The sequence below is a fragment of the Nicotiana sylvestris genome, chromosome 1 (assembly GCF_000393655.2).
Source record: "Nicotiana sylvestris chromosome 1, ASM39365v2, whole genome shotgun sequence".
Lineage (NCBI taxonomy): Eukaryota > Viridiplantae > Streptophyta > Magnoliopsida > Solanales > Solanaceae > Nicotiana > Nicotiana sylvestris.
This window is the reverse complement of record NC_091057.1, coordinates 32,431,917-32,437,916: the sequence shown is the minus strand read 5'-3', so window position 1 is coordinate 32,437,916 and position 6,000 is coordinate 32,431,917.

The window sequence follows — 6,000 nt, the reverse complement described above, 5'->3', positions numbered from 1 at the left end:
CTTCTCAATGTTCAATTATCACTATTACTTCCACAAACTTTACTCAACAATAGAAATCACTACAAAAGGCATGAACAATACAAATGGAGTCATAAAAATTATAATATAAGACTCACGGGCATGCTTGACACCAACATATAGATACTCATCACCATGTCTATACGTCGTACTCAACAAATAACACGTAGCAAACAAGACACAACTCCTAATCCCTCAAGCTAAGGTTAGACCAAACACTTACCTCGATGCCACGAGTACAATTCAAGCCTCAACTATCACTTTACCTCTTGATTCCACCACCAATTCTCTCGTATATAGTCACAAGTTACTTAACTATATCTAAAAATGTTAAATGAATCAATTCCAATGCATAAAAATAGGTTTTCTAAAGTTTCCCCCCAGCCTACATGGTCAAAACCCGATTACCCATTCCCCCACGAACCCAAATATATAATTTGTTTTGAAATCGGACCTCAAACCGAGGTCCAAAATCCCAAAATTTGAAAAACATAGGTTCTATCCAAAACACTCAATTTCCCCCATGAAAATCATTGACTTTGAGTTGAAATCATGTGAAAAGATGTTAAAGATTAAAGAAAACAAGTTAGAAATGACTTACAATCGATTTGGAAGAGAAATTATCTTTAAAAAATCGACCAAGAGTGTTTTGGTTTTGAAAGGGTTTGAAAAATGGAAGATTTTTGGCTAAGTTATAAATTTGTAGGTCACAGATGTCGCAATTGCGACCAGGGTTCTCAATTGCGAACCCTTCAGAAGTCTTCTACCTTCGCATTTGCGAATCCTGAGGAATGCTGGCCTCTTCGCATTTGCGATACTGCCTTCGTATTTGCAATGTCGCATTTGCGACAATTACTTCGCATTTGCGACCAAGGCAGCTCAGGCCACTTCTCGCATTTGCGCCACATTGCTTGCATTTGCGAGCCAGGCCGCGGAGCCTACAGGCCTGCAATATATCAGCAAATTCCTAAGTGTTAATTTAACTCCGTGGCCTAACAAAAACTCACCCGAGCCCTCAGGGCTCCAACCCAAACATGCACAATAACCTAAGAACATCATACAGACTTGCTCGTGCAATCAAATCATGAAAATAACATGTAAAACTATGAATTAAATCTCAAAACTCATCATTTTCATCAAGAACACTTTAAGTTCATAACTCTTCAACCGGAAGTCCAAATCACGTCAAATAAACTCCATTTTCACCAAATTTCACAGGCTTGACTTAAATAAAAATGAGACTTGTACCAGGCTCCGAAACCAAAATACGGGCCCGATACCATTAGTTTCCAAACATTTTTCATTTCCAAAAACTCATATTTATTTCAGAAAATAATTTTCTTTAAAAATTCATTTTTAGGGCTTGGGACATCGGAATTCGATTCCGGGCATACACCTAAGTCCTATATTTTCCTACGGACCTTCCGGGACCGTCAAATCACGGGTCCGGGTCCGTTTACCCAAAATGTTGGCCGAAGTCAACATAAATTAATTTTAAAGGCAAAATTCCTCATTCTTCACAGATTTTCACATAATGGTTTTCCTGCTACGCGCCCGTACTGCATACACAAATCGAGGTGAGACAGAAAGAGGTTTTTAAGGCCTCGGAACACAGAAGTTATTTCTAAAATAAGTTATGACCTTTTGGGTCATCACATTCTCCACCTCTAAAACAACCGTTCATCCTCGAAGGAACATAAGAAGGAAGTACTTGAGTAGGGGAAAAGATGGGGATAACGGCTCTGCATATCGGACTCGGACTCCCAGGTCGATGCCTCAGCAGACTGACCTTTCCACGGAACACGAACAGAAGGGAAACTCTTCGATCTCAACTGATGAACCTGCCGGTCTAGAATAGCTACCAGCTCCTCCTTATAGGACAAGTCCTTGTCCAACTGGACAGTGCTGAAATCTAACACGTGGGATGGATCGCCGTGATACTTCCAAAGCATGGACACATGAAACACTGGATGCACGGCTGATAAGCTCGGCGACAATACAAGTCTGTAAGCCACCTCTCCCACTCGATCAAGAATCTCAAACGGGCCAATGAACCTAGGGCTAAGCTTTCCCCTCTTCCCAAATCTCATCACGCCCTTCATAGGCGACACCCGAAGCAATACCCGTTCACCGACCATGAATGCCAAATCACGAACCTTGCGATCGGCATAACTCTTTTGCCTGGACTGAGTTGTACGAAGCCTATCCTGAATAATCCTGACCTTGTCCAAGGCATCCTGTACTTGATCCGTACCCAATAACCGAGCCTCTCCCGGCTCAAACCATCATCCGGTGACCGACATCGCCTGCCATACAAAGCCTCATAAGGAGCCATCTGGATACTCGACTGGTAGCTGTTATTGTAGGCAAACTCTGCTAAAGGAAAAAACTGATCCCACGAGCCTCCAAAGTCAATGAAACAAGCTCAGAGCATATCCTACGAAATCTGAATAGTACGCTCGGACTGCCCGTCCGTCTGAGGATGAAATATTGTGATCAATTCAACCTGTGTGCCCAACTCTCGCTGAACTGCCCTCTAGAAACATGAGGTAAACAGCGTATCTCAGTCCAAAATGATAGACACGGGCACACCATGAAGACGGACAATCTCCCGGATATAGATCTCAGCTAACCTCTCGGAAGAATAGGAGACTGCTACAAGAATGAAATGCGATGACTTGGTCAACCTATCAACAATAATCCATACTGCGTCGAACTTCCTCCGAGTCTTTGGGAGTCCAACAACGAAATCCATAGTGATCCCTCCCACTTCCACTCGGGAAGCTCAATCCTCTGAAACAAATCACTAGGCCTCTGATGCTCGTACTTTACCTGCTGACAATTCAAACACTGAGACACATATGCAACGATATCCTTCTTCATCCTTGTCCACCAATAATGCTGTCGAAAATCATGATACATCTTAGTGGCACCCGGATGAATAGAGTATTGGGAACTATGAGACTTCTCTAAAATCAACTCTCAAAGCCCATCCACATTAGGCACACAAACTCGACCTTGCTGCCTCAAAACTCCATCATCTCCTAATGTAACCTTCATGACACCTCCGTGCTGCACTGTGTCCCTAAGGACACACAAATGAGGATAATCATGCTGTCGATCTCGAATACGTTCCAATAAAGAAGAACGAGCGACTGTGCAGGCTAGCATACGGCTAGGCTCAGAAACATCCAACCTTACAAATTGATTGGCCAAGGCTTGAACATCCAAAGCAAGCGGCCTCTCACCGACCGGATTATATGTTAAACTGCCCATACTGGCTGACTTTCTACTCAAAGCATCGGCCACCACATTGGCCTTTCCCGGATGATATAAGATGGTGATATCATAATCCTTTAATAGCTCCAACCACCTTCTTTGCCTCAAATTTAGCTCCTTCTACTTGAACAAGTATTGCAGACTCTTGTGATCCGTGAACACCTCACATGCCACGCCATACAGATAATGCCTCCAAATCTTCAATGCGTAAACAATGGTTGCCAACTCTAAATCATGAACCAGATAGTTCTTCTCATGAATCTTCAACTAACGCGAAGCATATACAATAACCTTGCCATCCTGCATCAACACCGCACCAAGTCCAATACGAGATGCATCATAATAAACTGTATATGGACCTAAACCTGTGGGCAAAACCAACACTGGCACCGTAGTCAAAGCTGTCTTGAGCTTCTGAAAACTCGCCTCACACTCGTCCGACCACCTGAACTGGGCACCCTTCTGGGTCAACTTGGTCATCGGGGTTGCGATAGATGAAAACCCCTCCACAAAGCGACGATAATAGCCTGCCAAACCTAAGAAGCTCCGGATCTCTGTAGCTTATGCTGGTCTAGGCCAGTTCTTGACTGCCTCTATCTTCTTCGGATCAACCTGAATACCCTCTGCTGATACAACATGACCTAAGAATGCAACTGAACCCAACCAGAACTCACACTTCGAAAACTTGACATACAACTGACTGTCTCTCAAAGTCTGAAGAACCACTCTAAGATGATGCTCGTGCTCCTCTCGGCAACGGGAATAGATCAAAATATCATCAATGAAGACTATCACGAACGAATCCAAGTAAGGCCTGAACACTCAGTTCATCAAATCCATAAAAGTTGCTGGGGCATTTGTCAACCCAAATGACATCACCAAGAACTCATAATGCCCGTACCGAGTGCGAAAAGCTGTCTTAGGGACATTAGATGCCCTAATCCTCAACTGATGGTAGCCAGATCTCAAGTCAATATCCGAAAATACCTTGGCACCCTGAAGCTGATCAAATAAATCATCAATCCTTAGTAACATATACTTATTCTTGATTGTAACCTTATTCAACTGCTGGTAATCTATACACATTCTCATCGATCCGTCCTTCTTCTTAACAAACAACACGGACACCCCAAGGCGAGACACTAGGTCTAATGAAGCCTTTTTCAAGCAAGTCTTGCTACTGCTCCTTCAACTCTTTCAACTCAGGCGGAGCCATACGATATGGCAGAATAGAAATGGGCTGCGTGCCCGGAGCCAAATAAATACAGAAGTCAATATCCCTGTCGGGTGGCATACCCGACAGGTATGAAGGAAATACCTTAGGAAACTCACGAACAACAGGCACAGAATCAATAGAAGGAACATCGGCGCTAGAATCACGAACATATGCCAAATAGGCCAAACACCCCTTGTCGATCATACGCCGAGCCTTCATCTATGAGATAACACTACGGGTAGAATGACCAGGAGTCCCTCTCCACTTTAAATGAGGTAAACCCGGCAAGGCTAAGGTCACAGTCTTGGCATGACAGTCCAAGATAACGTGGTAAAGTGATAACCACTCCATCCCCAATATGACATTAAAATCAACCATATCCAAAAGTAACAAATCTACATAAGTCTCAAGACCCCCAATCACAACTATACATGAACGATGGACACGATCTACCATAATAGAATCACCCACCGGTGTAGACGCATAAATAGGGGCACTCAAAGAATCACTAGGCATGACTAAATATGGTGCAAAATAAGATGACACATGAGTATGTAGATCCCGGATCAAATAAAACTGAAGCATCTCTGCTACAAACCAGAACAGTACCTGTGATAACTGCATCGGAAGCCTCAGCCTTATGCCTGGCTGGAAGAGCATAACATCAGGGCTGGGCCCCACCACCCTAAACTACATCTCTAGGATGGACTGCGGCTGGCTGGCCTCCACCTCTAGCAGCCTGACCTCCACCTCTAATGCCTCTACCTCCACCTCTAGCACCTCTACCTCCACCTCTAGCTGGCTGAGCGGGCTGTGGAACACTCGGTGCCTGAACCATGCCATGGGAACGTTGATGCTGAGAGTTGCTCGATGCTCGAGGGCAAAACCTAGTAATGTGACCCATATCACCACGACCCCGTTGGTCTCCACTATCCCCATGTTCCTGAGAACCTCATGACAGCTGTCTAGATAATCTTGGGGATCCTCAGAAGATGCACCGCTGAAAGTAGTAGTGAAGAGCTTGGTGAACCTGTACAATCTCCACAAAGCATCGACAGACATAGCTGCTCCATCACCTGTCTGAGCTACCACACTCGGCTGAACTACTCCAACTGGCTAAGCTGCCGGATTCTAAAACTAGGGAGCCATCTGCTCCGAAGTGCGAGTAGTAGGAGTCTGGGCTCCTCCTCCAGCCCAAGAGACGGCTGATACTATAGGAAGCATGTCTGCCCGGGTGACACTCTCCATAAGGCCCACTAGACGGACCAGAGCATCCTGGAGTACTAGGGTAGCAATGAACCCCTCTAGGACCTGAGCTGGGCCCACCGGAACTGCCTGGGCTGGAACCTAATCATCAAAGTCAACCTGAGGCTCCGCGCTGGTGCTGCTGCTCTTAGCTGAGCTCTGCCCCTACCTCGGCCTCGACCTTGCCCTCTGCCCCTCGTAAGAGCTGCTGCTAGGGGCTCGAGCTGCTAATCGGTGGATGA